General features: G+C 48.3%; 1 protein-coding gene across 1 annotated transcript in view; it reads right to left on the bottom strand.

The window, feature by feature from the left end:
• The window catches only part of LOC100353522 (zinc finger protein 786), a 59427-nt gene that overhangs the window by 16460 nt on the left and 27305 nt on the right, over positions 1–15662 (bottom strand). The window lies entirely within an intron of this gene.

Genomic DNA, 15662 nt, shown 5'->3' with positions numbered 1-15662 from the left:
TGAGCCTGGAAAGAAGGTGATGTAACTGTACCGAAAATATCTTTTATTTTTCTTCTTACTTTTTTTTTTTTTGACAGGCAGAGTGGACAGTGAGAGAGAGACAGAGAGAAAGGTCTTCCTTTGCCGTTGGTTCACCCCACAATGGCCACTGCAGTTGGCGCACCGCGCAAATCCGAAGCCAGGAGCCAGGTGCTTCTCCTGGTCTCCCTTGCGGGTGCAGGGCCCAAGCACTTGGGCCATCCTCCACTGCACTCCCTGGCCACAGCAGAGAGCTGGCCTGGAAGAGGGGCAACCGGGACAGAATCCGGCGCCCCGACTGGGACTAGAACCCGGGATGCCGGCGCCGCAGGTGGAGGATTAGCCTAGTGAGCCACGGCACGGGCCTCTTCTTACTTTCTGATGATCAAAAGCTAACTACTGAACCTACGACTGACTAGAGCATCTGTTCAATTTAACAAATAGCACTTGTTTGAGAATTTCCAGAAGCGGGCCCTGGGGTAGCAAGCTGAAGTCGCAGTGTCTGGCCCTCCTCAGTCGGCATGCGCAGAGGACTGGGTTTGCTGTAATGGGGAGTGTGGGGTACAAATAAGTGAGGACGCAACGAGCAGAGGCTGTAGGCTCAGCGGGCCTCATGCTGGTTGATGAAACACAATCCGTTTTCTCTTTCAGCTTCCAGTCAAATAACGTTTTGCACCTGCGTAGTTGTGCAGACCATCTTGCTGTGACCTCCTCGAATTAAAGCCAAGCAATTTTCTCAAGGATTGCATCGACTTGAGATTGATAAAATACCCTGTTGTCAGACCCACAAGTGTCTTCAGCACACACCCACTCCTGACTTGCCATTAGTCACGTCCTCAACAGCCCACACTCCCCTTTGCACTCCTTAAAAGCCCCCAGACCAGCCGGCTCTGCGGCTCACTAGGCTAATCCTCCGCCTGCGGCGTCAGCACCCTGGGTTCTAGTCCCGCTCGGGGCGCTGGATTCTGTCCTGGTTGCTCCTCTTCCAGTCCAGCAGTGGAGGATGGTCTAAGTGCTGGGGTCCTGCACCCGCATGGGAGACCAGAAGCACCTGGCTCCTGGCTTCGGATCAGCGCGGTGCACCGGTGCAGGTGCACCGGCTGCAGTGGCCATTGGGGGGTGAACCAACGGGAAAAGGAAGACCTTTCTCTCTGTCTCTCTCACTGTCCACTCTGCCTGTCAAAAAAAAAAAAAAAAAAAGGCCCCAGACGGCCTTCACTGAACAAGACAATAGTTCTTCAGACCCAAGTCTGCTACCTGTCGCTCCCCTCTTCGTGGAGGAACGACACAGGACCCTGCGCTGTTCTTTTGTCTGCTCGGTCCTCCCCGGGTTTGCTGCTGGTCCTTCCCGGGTTGGCTACCGACCCTTCCACCTCCGTGGAGGGGCGGCTCCCCCTGCCACTTTCCCCACTTCCATGGGGGAGTGGCACACCGCGGGCCGGCTCTCTGGGGGGGCTGCTCAGATGTTATCCGGATGTTCCTGGTGCATGTTGTCTCTCTCCTCCTTTATAGTCCTCTTCCACCAATCCCAACTCGGCTGCCCACACGCCGAGCACACTGCTCTCCTCCAATCAGGAGCAGCTCCTGCAGTTTATTGGTCGAACTGGAGGCAGCTGCATAGAAGCTGTTCACTCCTCTCCCAGCGCCATACTGTGGGAGAGCAGATGCATAGAATAAGTCTTAATTCCAGTAACTTAGTCTAGTCCGAGTTGCTCCCCACAGATCCCCCTTTCTTTTTATTTTTTGGCGTTGATACGCGCCTGTCTTTGGTGCCCCACGTCGCACACTCTGCTCTGCTTGCTAGAGTTGCCCACAGGTGCTTACAAGCCCTACCAATCAGGCAAACCGAATCCGGGTCCTCTTTTCGCCATGTTGTGAGGAGGTTTTTAGGCACTGATGCATGCTTGTGTTCGGTGCCCTGCAGCGCACGCTCTGCTAGAACTGCCTGCAGGTGCTTATCGCCTTACTAATCAGGCAGACCGAATCCAAGCCTTCTCATTGCCGTATTGTGGGGAGACTTATTGGTGTTGATAACGTGTCTGTCTTTGGTGACCTGCAGTGGATATTCTGCTCGAGCTGCCTGCTGGTGCTTATCGCCTAATCAGGCAGACCGAATCCAAGTCCTCTCATTGCCATGTTGTGGGGAGGCCTTATTTTTCTCTATTTCTCTATCTCCGGGCATTCCTATTTCTCTTATTTTACTTCTATCTGCCAGCATTCCTATTTCTTTCATTTTACTTCTATACTTCTGTTTCTCTTATCCCTGCGGCTTCCCGGCGCCCGCCCCGAGGCGACTTCTCAGCTCTGCGCAGCTTCAGCCCACGCTTCTCTCATCTGCAGGGCTTCCCGGCTTTGCGCACGCTCGGTGGTCTCCACGCCTTTTCGCACCCGCCCCATGGCCTCCGTGCTAGCCCCGCGCTCCCTATCTACTCGCGCCCAGTGCTCTCTCTCTCCGCTTGTGCCCCACGCGCTTTCTCTGCGCGCGGCGGCTTCTGCGAATCACAGCCTAGCTCACGTTTCTGCTTCTCGGTTTTCAGTCTAAGTTCCCCGGGCTAACCTGACGAATTCCAACCTAGCTTACGTCTCCGCTCCCAGTTTGGCTTCCCGTCTTTTGCTCCCCGGGCTAATCTGACGGATTCCAACCTAGTTTATGTCTCCGCTCCCAGTTTGGCTTCCCGTCTTTTGCTCCCCAGGCTAATCTGACGGATCCCAACCTAGCTTATGTCTCCGCTTCTCAGTTTGGCTTCCCGTCTTTTGCTCCCCGGGCTAATCTGACGGATTCCAACCTAGCTTACGTCTCCGCTTCTGGTTTTAGTTTTTCGCCTTTTGCTCTCCGGGCTGACTTGACGAATCCCAACCTAGCTCACGTCTCTGCTTCGGCCTGCCCCCACGGCTTCACTTTCCCTAGCTTATATCTTTCTCTACCCGGTTCTTTTCCTAAGTTTCTTCCAACAATATTTCTCTCATTTCTCCTGGCTTCTCCCCACAGTTCATATCCGAGTCTAAGTTTCTTCTAGCTTTCACTTTCACTTTCACCCCTAGATTTCTTCCTGCACTTTTTCCGTCCGGCTTTTCCCTAGGCTCTTTGCTAGTCTCCCTCTCCAGTATTTTCCCGCTTCTTCCCTCCTAGGTTTCCTATCCGAGTCACGGCACCGTTATCCCTCCTAGGCTTCATATCCGAGTCACGGCACCATTATGTTGCTCCCCCTCTTCGTGGAGGAACGACACAGGACCCTGCGCTGTTCTTTCATCTGCTGGTCCTTCCCGGGTTGGCTGCTGTCCCTCCACCTCCGTGGAGGGGCGGCTCCCCCTGCCACTTTCCCCACTTCCACGGGGGAGTGGCACACCGCCGGCCGGCTCTCTCGGGGGCTGCTCAGATGTTATCCGGATGTTCCTGGTGCATGTTGTCTCTCTCCTCCTTTATAGTCCTCTCCACCAATCCCAACTCTGCTACCCATACGCCGAGCACACTGCTCTCCTCCAATCAGGAGCAGCTCCTGCAGTTTATTGGTCGAACTGGAGGCAGCTGCATAGAAGCTGTTCACTCCTCTCCCAGCGCCATACTGTGGGAGAGCAGATGCATAGAATAAGTCTTAATTCCAGTAACTTAGTCTAGTCCGAGTTGCTCCCCACACTACCCTCTGCACCCACAAATGGATTACGCTTTTTCTCTCCTTCATCCTCAAACCTTGGCCTCATTCCTCTGATTTAACACCATCGAAAAGGACTGGGCTTCTGGTAGCCAATCTGGTGTTTAGCCAGCCACTGTAGTGGTGGTGTGCACCGTGCTGCGACTTCCCACAGGGGAGTCTGCTGTTAGAGCGGTGAGGGGTCACCCCAAGTGGCTATGAAGCCTCCAGCAGCAGGGGCTCTGTCTTCTAGAAGGGAGAGTGGGGACAGCCCCTATAGCTGCTGGAACTGCTTTGCTTCTAAGGGACTCGTCCCCTCTCCCCCGGTGAGGGCGTGGCCCCCGTGGCTCAAACCTTGAGGAAAAGAAAACAGATTCTGGAAGCCGCAGTAACAGCCTGGCCACCTGGGCAAGTCGCCTGGTGTGCACGCAAAGACTTAATGCCCCATTGCTGGGGGAGGGGCAGTTAGGAATGACTTCCCTGCCCTCCATGGGGCATCTGTGGCACTGTTAATTAACTTCTGTTGGGGTGGGGGAGGGGGGCTGCGAGCTGGGGATTCTGTTCCCTTCTCTTTTGGGTTCTGGTTCTTCTGAACTCCTAACTGAAAAATTTGACTTGGTTCAATAAAATTTACGCCTCATGTGGCCTTGGCGCAATAAAATTTGTGCTTCTTTGGGACTGGCACATTTCTTTTTTTGTTCTGTTTTGTCTTTGAATATGGAGGTACCAGCTCAATATTATCTGAGTCCCCTAAGGAGCATTTTGGCCAGTTGGTCAACTTATAGCTATAAGCCCATGACTGAAAAAAACTGGTAATACTAGGACCTATGTATGTCTTAGATTCTAAAAAATAAGGGAGGAACAGGCATTGCGGCATAGCGGCTAAAGGTATTGTGCTGTGTGAATGCTAACTAGATTTGCTTAGAGATTCACACTGGGGCCCATATGGGATGTAGGCAAACTGCACCACAAAGCCCCCATGTTTGCCATCATAATAAAAAGGACTTGAGGGCTGTAAGCTCTTTAAAAGTGCCCCTCCCCCCCATCACAGGCCCATGTGCCTGAAAGGATTAAAAAAGTTTGTAAACTTTGTTGCAGGGACCAGTGTTGTGGTGTGGTGGGTAAGCTTCTGCCTGTGACACTGGCATCCCATGTGAGTGCCAGTTCAAGCTCCAGAAGCTCAACTTCTGATCCAGCTCCCTGCTAATGGCCTGGGAAAAACAGCAGAAGATAGCCTAAGTGCTTGGGCCCCTGTCACCCACATGGGAGACCTGGAAGAAGGGCTTGACTCCTGGCTTTGTCCTGGCCCAGCCCTGCTATTGTGGCCATCTGGGGAGTGACCCAGTGGATAGAAAATCTCCCCCTCCTCTGTCTCTCTCTCTAACTGTTTCAAAGGCTGTGTGCAATAAAAGTAACTAAATCTCCTTGTTGATTGCTGAACTGTCACCCAAATGTTAACTGTGATTTTTAAAAAAGATTTTACGGCCAGCGCCATGGCTCACTAGGCTAATCCTCCACCTGTGGCACCAGCACTCTGGGTTCTAGTCCCAGTCGGGGCGCCGGATTCTGTTCCGGTTGCTCCTCTTCCAGGCCAGCTCTCTGCTGTGGCCCAGGAAGGCAGTGGAGGATGGCCCAAGTGCTTGGGCCCTGCACCTGCATGGGAGACCAGGAGGAAGCACCTGGCTCCTGGCTTCGGATCGGCGCAGCATGCCAGCTGTAGCGCCCATTAGCGGAGTGAACAAATGGAAAAGGAAGACCTTTCTCTCTGTCTCTCTCACTGTCTAACTCTGCCTGTCAAAAAAAAAAAAAAAAAGATTTTATTTATTTAGGCACTTGAAAGGCAGAGCGTATTTTAATAACACAAAAAACAGCTCATACTCATATTCAGTCTCATCTTCACATTGTTAAAAAGCACTGGCATTTGAATGATGGCGAAACAAAGTTGTTGTAATACCCAGTTAAGGTTATGACCCTCCTTGAAAATGGAGCAGGCACCTGAGCAGAACCACTGAGATTAGTGTCCTGAGAGCTGAACCAGCAGGCTGCTAAGGATTCTATTTCTTGGAAGATCAATTATCAGCTGCCTGTGGCCCTGAGTGAAGAAAACTCAGCTTGCCAACAAATATCAAGTTGTCCACTCTCGTGAAGTAGGGCACATGAGAGCCCCGTTATTGAATGGAAGTGATACATTCAGGATCTAGAAAATCGCAGGCCAGGTGCAGCTTTATCCTTTCATACAATTCGGGCTGCCCTGCTGACGCCCAGTCTTTTGTAAGAGGTGTCCCTATTGCATCCCAGTGACACTTTCAGGGTCCTGGAAGCTTGCACGGTTCACAGAATCCTCCATCACTAGCACCTTCACACAGAGCAGCTAAATTTGCAAGCCATCTCATAGCTGACGTCAAGGAAAATGATTTACATGGTAGATGAGAAAATTGTTCTTCAACTGGAAATTACAGGCAGTAGAAGACATGGTCCTTATACAGATAGCTTGGCTGCCTTGCTACAGTATTCTGCTGACTAAACTATCATGCCACCATACCATACCATATCACCTGCTATGGTAAGTTGTCTGTGGATTTATAGTGCAGGTAGGTATTGTCAACAAGCTTAAAAATCCTATTGTGCAGTGTGAATGCTGAGTGGATTTGTTTACATAAATATCGCTGCTTAAATATTTAGAGAAGCAGAAAGTAAAAGTTCAAAGGTAAGGCCACTATGTTAGGTTAAGATTAAAACTTTTTTTTCAATCAAAAGACATGATAAGATTGAGCAAAAACAACATCTCAGACGGGAAAAGATATTTACAAGAAGGGATGAGTAGATAAGCAACTTCTGAAAACCCAAGACTCCCCAAGAGGAAAACGTGTAAAGTTATGCACAGTGAATTCACAGAAAAGGAAAAAAACGAGCGGGCAGTGAGCGCACAGGAGTCTCCTCACTGCTAGTCGGGGAGAAGCCTGTCTGCTTCTGAGGAAGCGCAGGCCCATCACGCAGCGAGGCTCCCCGTGCAGCTTCTGCGTGTGTTTGCCCCGGGGACCACATCAAGACTCTCCTACCGCCTTGTTTTAAGAGCAAAACCAGCCAAGTAATGTAAATGTCTACTACTGTCAGAGAGGATCACTTACGTGCGGCTTTTTTCTCATATATTGAAAACTGGCAGCAAAGAAAAAATGAACTATGGCTAAATATCAGCATGGATAATATCCTTAGCATAGGAGTGAGAGAGTGTGCTGCAGAGTATACATGGGAGGACATCACTTACAGAAACTTTAAGATATGTAAGGGGCCGGAGTTGTAGCGCCGCGGGGTGGGCCACCGCCGGCAATGCTGGCATTCCATGTGAGCTCTGGCTTGCGTGTCCCAGCTGCTAAGCTTTGATTCAGCTCCCTGCCCATATGCCTGGGAAAGCAGTGGAAGATGGCCCAAGTAACTGGCCCCTGCCACCCACATGGGAGACCCGGATGGAGTTCCAGGATCCTGGCTTCAGCTTGGCCCAGCCCTGGCCTTGTGGCCATTTGGGGAGTGAGCCAGCAGATAGAAGATCTCTCTCTCTCTCCTTCTCTCTCTCTCACCCCTTCAGTCTCTCTCTGTAATTCTGCCTCCCGAATAAATAAATAAATCTTTGAGGAAGAAAAATAGGTAAAATAGCACTGCTTGTTATTTAGGAGTGACACACAGGAAAAGTATATACGTGCAGGAATGATAAACACCCAGTTTGGAATACTGTTTATCTCCAGGACCTGGGGTGGGGAAGGGTGCAGTGAAAAGATTGAAATCAGGGCAGGTGACATATGTGGGCTGTGGGTATTGCTAATGTCTTTTTAAAAATATTTTATTTATTTATTTGAAAGAGCTGGAGAGAGAGAGAGAGAGAGAGAGAGAGAGAGAGAGAGAGAGAATCTTCCATCCGCTGGGTTACTCACTCCCCAGTGCTGAGCTAGGCCAAAACTAGGACTCAGGACCTTCTTCCAGGTCTCTCCCATGGGTGGCAGGGGCCCACACCTGCTGCTGGGTCATCTGCTGCTGCTTTTCCTAGGCCACTAGCAAGGAGCTGGATCAGAAGTGGAGCAGCTGGGACAGGAACTTTCACCCACATGGGATGCTGGTGGCACAGGGGCAGTTTTACCTGCTCTGCCATAACGCCAGCCCCAAGTGTTGCTAATCTTATTGTGGAGTGAAGGACACACAGAACATTCTTTACATTTTTGATTATCTTGGATATGGTATAATACATTTTTTTAACTTTTATTTAATGAATATAAATTTCCAAAGTACGATTTATGGATTACAATGGCTTCCCCCACATACCGTCCCTCCCACCCACTACCCTCCCCTTTCCCACTCCCTCTCCCCTTCCATTCACATCAAGATTCATTTTCGATTATCTTAATATATAGAAGATCAGCTTAGTATACATTAAGTAAGGATTTCAACAGTTTGCTCTCACACAGAAACATAAAGTGAAAAATAATAGATGATTTTTTTAAATGATGAAGGTATAATACATTTAAATGAATAAAGTCATCAATGAGTATTTGCCATCTTGTGCGGAGGGACACAGGCTTTCAAAAAACAAGGTGGGGGCCGGTGCTGTGGCGTGGCAGGTAAAGCTGCCTGCGGTGCCAGCATCCCATATGGGCGCCGGTTCAAGTTCTGACTGCTGCACTTCTGATCCAGCTCTCTGAAGTGGCCTGGGAAAGCAGTGGAAGATGACCCAAATCCTTGGGCCCCTGCACCCATGTCGAACACCTGAAAGAGGCTCCTGGCTCCTGGCTTTGGATCGGCACAGCTCCAGCCATTGTGGCCAATTGGGGAGTGGACCAGTAGACGGAAGACCTCTCTCTCTCTGCCTCTCCTTCTCTCTGTGTGTAACTCTTTCAAATAAATAAATAAATCTTAAAAAAAAAAAAAAAAAAAAAAAAAGAGGCCAGCATTGTGGCGTAGCAGGTAAAGCTGCCACCTGCAGTGCCGGCTTCCCACATGGGCACCGTTTGAGTCCTGGCTGCTCCATTTCCCATCCAGCTGTCTTCTATGTTGCAGCAATTTGGGGAGTGAACCAGTGAATGGAAGATCTCTTTCTCTCTCTGCCTGTCTTAAACATAAATAAAGTAACTCTTTAGAAAACAATACCAAAGTAACATGGATTGTGGTCAGCATTTGGAGACATGGTTGGGTGTTGCTTGGGGCATCAGCATGTTGGGTGGCAGTGCCTGGGTTTGACTCCCCACTGTGCTCCTGCCTCCAGCTTCCTGCATCCTGGCAAGCAGTGTCGCTCCCCCTCTTCGTGGAGGAACGACACAGGACCCTGCGCTGTTCTTTCATCTGCTCGGCCCTCTCCGGGTTTGCTGCTGGTCCTTCCCGGGTTGGCTACTGTCCCTTCCACCTCCGTGGAAGGGCAGTTCCCCCTGGCCACATTCCCCACTTCCGCAGGGGAGCGGCACACCGCCGGCCGGCTCTCTCGGGGGCTGCACAGGTGTTCCCCTTAGATGTTCCCCTTAGATGTTCCTGGTGCATGCCGTCTCTCTCCTCCTTTATAATCCTCCTCTGCCAATCCCAACTCGGCTGCCCACACGCCGAGTACGCTGCTCTCCTCCAATCAGGAGCAAGTCCTACAGTTTATTGGCTGAACTGGAGGCAGCTGTGTAGAAGCTGTTTTCTTCTCTCCCAGCGCCATATTGCGGGAGAGCAGATGCATAGAATAAGTCTTAATTCCAGTAACAGTATAGTCCGAGTTGCTCCCCACAAGCAGGAGATAATGGCTCAAGAACTTGGATTTGGGAGACCCAGATTAAGTTCTGGGCTCCTGGCTTCAGCCTGAACCAGCCCTGGGTGTTGCAGGCATTTGGGGAGTGGGCCAGTGAAAGAAAGATCTCTATCTTTCAAATGAATTCGTGAATTAATGAACAGAAACTTTAAAAACAATATCGGGGGCTGGCACTGTGGCACAGCTGGTTAACGCCCTGGCCTGAAGCACCGGCATCCCATATGGGCACCGGTTCGAGTCCCGGCTGTTCCGCTTCCAATCCAGTTCTCTGCTATGGCCTGGGAAAGCAGTGGAGGATGGCCCAAGTCCTTGGGTTCCTGCACTCGTGTGGGAGACCCAGAAGAATCTCCTGGCTCCTGGCTTCGGATCAGCACAGCTCCGGCCGTTGCGGCCATCTGTGGAGTGAACCATCAGACGGAAGACCTCTTTCTCTCTCTGCCTCTCCTCTCTCTGTGTAACTCTGACTTTCAAATAAATAAATAAATCTTTTTTTTTTTTTTTTTGACAGGCAGAGTGGACAGTGAGAGAGAGAGACAGAGAGAAAGGTCTTCCTTTGCCGTTGGTTCACCCTCCAATGGCCGCCGCGGCCGGCGCACCGCGCTGATCCGATGGCAGGAGCCAGGAGCCAGGTGCTTTTCCTGGTCTCCCATGGGGTGCAGGGCCCAAGCACCTGGGCCATCCTCCACTGCACTCCCTGGCTACAGCAGAGGGCTGGCCTGGAAGAGGGGCAACCGGGACAGAATCCGGCGCCCCGACCGGGACTAGAAGCCGGTGTGCCGGCGCTGCTAGGCGGAGGATTAGCCTAGTGAGCCGCGACCCCGGCCTAAATAAATAAATAAATCTTTTTAAAAAATTAAAAAAAAAATATTGGTAATACACAGAAGGTTGTTGCATGGTGTACTGCAAAGAACATCACACTGTAGCCAAGAGGCTTGGGCCATGAGATATTTGAGGAAAGTCACATGCTTAAATTTCTTCATCTCTATAATAGTGGGAAAGGAGAGGTAGATTAATAGTATCTAGGCTCTGTCTCATCCTTTAGTTTTTTGATATTCCAGATACCTGACAATTCATATCCCTCAAAGCAAAGCCTGTTTCTATCAGCCATTAAAAATTGTAATGTAACTGGTATATCACAGGAAGTTACAAAGTGCTATAAGATCATGTAAGAAGGGATTGGCTAGCTAACTGTATGAGAAAGTAAGCACTTACAATCTCCCTTTTCCCTGTTTCTGAGTGGACTTTGAAACTAGTGTGTATATATATACATACTAGTATATATATAGTGTATATATATATATACTAGTATAGTATATATATCATATATATGTATACATATATATACATATATGAATTATATATGAATGATTTTTTTCCTGAGTATCATTCTAAAAGAATACTTAGAATTCCTCTCAAATTTGAAACATAGAACTTTCAATGTTGTTAAGTTCTAAAATTGCCTTGTGAGTATGGTTTCTTTAGGAGTATACTTTTAAAATTTCTAAGCATAGGGAATTTGTTTAAAAGGCTTATTTTATGTCTAAGTTAATATCACAGTAAGAGAATTTTGATCACAATGAAACAGATTTTTAAAGATCTGTTGAGACTTCATTGTGATGACCTCATTGTGATCTATTACATACTCAACTTTTGTACACATCCTGTACTTAAAACATTTATTTTCTACACTAGGCTTATTATTTGGTAAAACCTATAAATTTGTTCTGTTAAATCAGAAGTTTGTTTTTTGTTTTTTGTTTTTTTTTGACAGGCAGAGTGGACAGTGAGAGAGAGAGACAGAGAGAAAGGTCTTCCTTTGCCGTTGGTTCACCCTCCAATGGCCGCTGCGGCCGGTGCACTGCGCTGATCCGATGGCAGGAGCCAGGAGCCAGGTGCTTTTCCTGGTCTCCCATGGGGTGCAGGGCCCAAGCACCTGGGCCATCCTCCACTGTCCTCCCTGGCCACAGCAGAGAGCTGGCCTGGAAGAGGGGCAACCGGGACAGAATCCGGCTACCCGACTGGGACTAGAACCTGGTGTGCCGGCGCTGCAAGGTGGAGGATTAGCCTAGTGAGCAGCAGCGCCGGTAAATCAGAAGATTATTAATGCTTATTAATTTTATTGTATTCCTAATGTATATGTTTCTCAAAGAGGTATGTTAACCATGTAACTAAAATTGTGGTATATTTCATTCACTTTGTTAGCTTTTGCAACAAGTTAGCTTTTGTTACATGTTTAAAAATTAATGATCTTTTAAAAAAGTTTATTTATTTACATCTACTTGAAAGGCAAAGCAACAGAGAGAGAGAATCTTATGTCCCCGTGTCATTCTCCAGATGCCTTCAACATCCAGAGCTAGGCCAGACTGAAGCTAGGAGCCCAGAACTCTATCCAGCTCTCCCACATGGGTGGCAGGATCCACACACTTGAAACATCCACTGCTTCCCAGGATGCCTCTGTGGGAAGCTGCATTGGAATTCACGTGGCTGATCAACAATTTTGTTAGTGATTTTAGTGACCCCCTGAAAACATCTTATCAAAATGGACATTTTCACCTCAAGTTTTTCTACCATACCTTCCTTTCACCACCCAAAACCATTACAGACCTGAAGACCTCAGTTTTTTAAAAAAAAATCATAGCTGGCTGGTGCCTCAGCTCATTAGGCTATTCCTCCGCCTGTGGTGCCGGCACTCCAGGTTCTAGTCCCGGTTGGGGTGCTGGTTCTGTCCCGGTTGCTCCTCTTCCAGTCTAGCTCTCTGCTGTGGCCCAGGAAGGCAGTGGAGGATGGCCCAAGTGCTTGGGCCCTGCACTCGCATGGGAGACCAGGAGGAAGCATCTGGCTCCTGGCTTCGGATTGGCGCAGCGCGCCGGCCATAGCAGCCATTTGGGGGGTGAACCAACAGAAGGAAGACCTTTCTCTCTGTCTCTCTCTCTCACTGTCTAACTCTGCCTGTCAAATAAATAAATAAATAAATATATCACAGCTTTTCCATAGCAAAGCAAAACAACACTATTTTTTCAAGAAGAAATAAGACTTAAAGAAGCAAAAACAGTCGTGAAAGTGTAAAAAAAAAAAAACCAAAAAAGCAGTTGGAGAGTGAATTTACCTGCTACTTCAAAAAATTTGTGGCTAAACAGAATTAAATGTTTATGTTCATGAAAAAATTTTAAAATCCATGCATTTTTTTCATAATACCTATGTCCATGAGGATTTTGAAGACACCTTGGTATGCCTGGATTTCAAAATGTTTTACACCAAAATAAACTTCTTTTCATTTTTCCATGAACACTTTGAAGCCCCCTCATTTTAAGGGAAGGGACCATCTCTTCCTCTGACTTTCAAGAAGCAGGATTTACCTGCCGAAGGTATATGCTTCCATGTTAGAATGTCTAAACTTTAAATCAGTGGTGACCCACCTTCTATTTTATCAGACTATCTGATCAGCAGCATAGGAAACATTAAAAGGAACAGGACTGGAGTTAGCACCTCATTTATACACAGCTTTTCTATTTCTTGCTTTGAGAGGGAGATGACTCTAGTACCTGTATATAAAAGCTCCCTCATCTCCATCCACTCCGTCTCTGTTCCTCTCTCTACCTGATAGGATGGACATCAGACTCACTAAGTCAAGCCCCTCCCAACTGAGCACGTATCCATCTCCAACTCCAAATCAAGCAGGAGGAATGAGCCTCCAGACCCTCAGTGCCAAACACCCCCTGCTGCCCTGTTAGGGATGTCCCTGACCTGCACGCATGCCTAGAATAGCCCAACGTGACTGACAGATGACCTTCCGTGGGTGGTAATAATGAGCAAAACCCTCATTTTGAGTTTGTCATGTCCTCCAACTCCCAAAAAACTGTGCCTGTGCATATCAAACTAGGTGCACACAAGTGCTGTATGCCAAGAGACCCTTCATGCCTCCCCAACCCCTCAAAGGCACCTATTGCCCCTACAGGGAGCCAGTTGGCAGAGGCTTGTCCCCCCATGCTGTCTCCTTTGTGCTTGAGCACGAGCCCCCGATAAACCTTTTCTGCATTGCCTGTTGACCTCCTACAAATCGCTGTTTGAGAGTGGACCAAAGAACCTGAGGTCAGTCTCAGTCACATCTTCTTCATTGCCCTTACTGTGTCAACCGAATAAGGACTCCTCCTTACCAAGATCTGTTCCAGAGAGCAGTCAACTCCTTTCCCTCGTAATACCTCCAGAATACTCCCTCCGATTAGATGCTCTGTCTCTGGCATCTCCACCCTTCTATATTGAATCCTCCATGGCGCCCTCTGCCATCAAACCATCCTCATGAAAAAAAAATTTTTTTTGAGCCGTTCCTCTGAGGTTCAGTGTTTGAAGAGACTGGAGGGGATGGGCAATGGTACAGTGTCGTTGTGTCAAGATCAACTCTGAGAGCTTTGGGAGGTGTACATACATCCCTCACTCAGCTAACAGGACCCAGAACCACAGTACGTGGTTTGGCTTTTCATTGCTGTAACAAAATACCTGACCGAGATTAGCTTAATAAAAAGTAGAGGTTTACCTTACAGTTTTGGAGACTGGAAGTCCAAGTACTGTGTCACAGACTCTGACAAGGCCCCTGTGCTGGACAGCAGGTGTGTAGGGAAATAAGGGGACCACATCTTCATACTGGAAGCAAGAGCCAGCTGGCGTGGGGGCAGGCTCACTTCTTTTACAACAACTCCACCTCTAGCACTGACTTAGGCCTGTGAGCACCTTCATCCCTCCCAAGGGTACTGTGCCCCTGACCTGAGGACCTCTCATGAGGCCAGCCCCTTTAAGGTCCCACCACTCCACAGCATCACAGTGGGGACGAAGCTTCCAAAACACGGACCACTGGGAGACAAAGCACATACAAACCATAGCAAGCATTCTCAAGAATCTGATTTCTTCCTCCTCTGGTACCTGTCACCAAGGCCTACTCAATCTTCCTTTGCTTTGCCTTCAGATCCAGCCTCTCTTACAAACCCAAATTCAGTTAATTCTTCCATCTGAACATTCAACAAGAATTTCTAGAATGTCTTCTATGTCAGGCATATGCTAAGCACACATACAATGATAAAGTATAGGGGCCGGCACTGTGGTGTAGCAGGTAAAGCTGCCACCTGCAGTGCTGGCATCCCACGTGGGCAACAGTTCCAGTCCTGGCAGCTCCACTTCTGATCCAGCTCTCTGCTGTGGCCTGGGAAAGCAGTGGAAGATGGCCCAAGTCCATGGGACCCTACACTTGCGTGGGAGACCCGGAGGAGGCTCCTGGCTCCTGGCTTCAGATCGGCTTAGCTCCGGCCGTTGCGACCAATTGGGGAGTGAACAAGCAGATGGAAGACCTCTCTCTTTCTCTGCCTCTCCTTTTCTTTCTGTGTAACTCTGACTTTCAAATAAATAAAATCTTTTAAAAATAATAAGTATAAAAACAAAATCAAATCCTTGGCTGTCAAGGGTTCAGTCTATGAGAGGAGTCAGACAGTTTAAGAGTTTGATATTTACAGTTCTACTGGATAAAAGCATTTAGAGAGCACCATGAGAAGAGATGAGAACATAACTAAAATGTTTCTGGTGAGGCAACAGGTGACAGCTGACGTAGTTGAGTTCCTGCTATTTTATACCTGCTGAGTACATACATTGAAAAAGAGAAACCATGTGAGAAACCTGGATTGAGTTCCCAGCTCTTGGCTTCAGGCCCAGCCCAAACCCAGCCATTGCGGGCACAGGGGAGTGAGTTAGAAGATGGGAACTTTCTATCTTTCTGCCTCTCAGATAATACAAAATAAATAAAATGTTGCTGGTGTTTAGATTGAATTGTGGAAGATGATGGGATTAAGCAGATGAGAAAGAAAAGGCATTTCAGCAGAGGGAAAAATCAGAGACTATAATGCACTTCTGAAAAATTTCGTGATAGGGCTGAGGTCTGTCCACTTTATAAATGGGTAACAGCATCGATCTGCAAAGCAGGTCGGAGTCAGTTCACAGGTTAGGTTCTTATGTGTAACGTTAAAGTTTTCATTTATAATACAGTGGGAAACTTCCAAATATTTCTTGAGGGGAATAATGACAGAGTTGTATTTCAGAAAAAGCACTGTGGCACAGTAATTAACCTATTGTGAGGAGAAAGCCAGAGGCAGGTAAATTAAAAAAAAAAATTATTGTGGACTTAAAGAGTAGAATGGTGACTGCAAAAGACCTAAGATGCTGTCATGCTGTGAATACACCCTGCGGCTGATTCCCAGGCAACTTGACCC

This window comes from Oryctolagus cuniculus, chromosome 3 (genome assembly GCF_051225735.1).
Source record: "Oryctolagus cuniculus isolate XC-2025 breed Fujian yellow rabbit chromosome 3, ASM5122573v1, whole genome shotgun sequence".
NCBI classification, from domain to species: domain Eukaryota; kingdom Metazoa; phylum Chordata; class Mammalia; order Lagomorpha; family Leporidae; genus Oryctolagus; species Oryctolagus cuniculus.
Note: the sequence above shows the minus strand (reverse complement) of the source record. Positions and strands in the feature narration are given on the sequence as shown.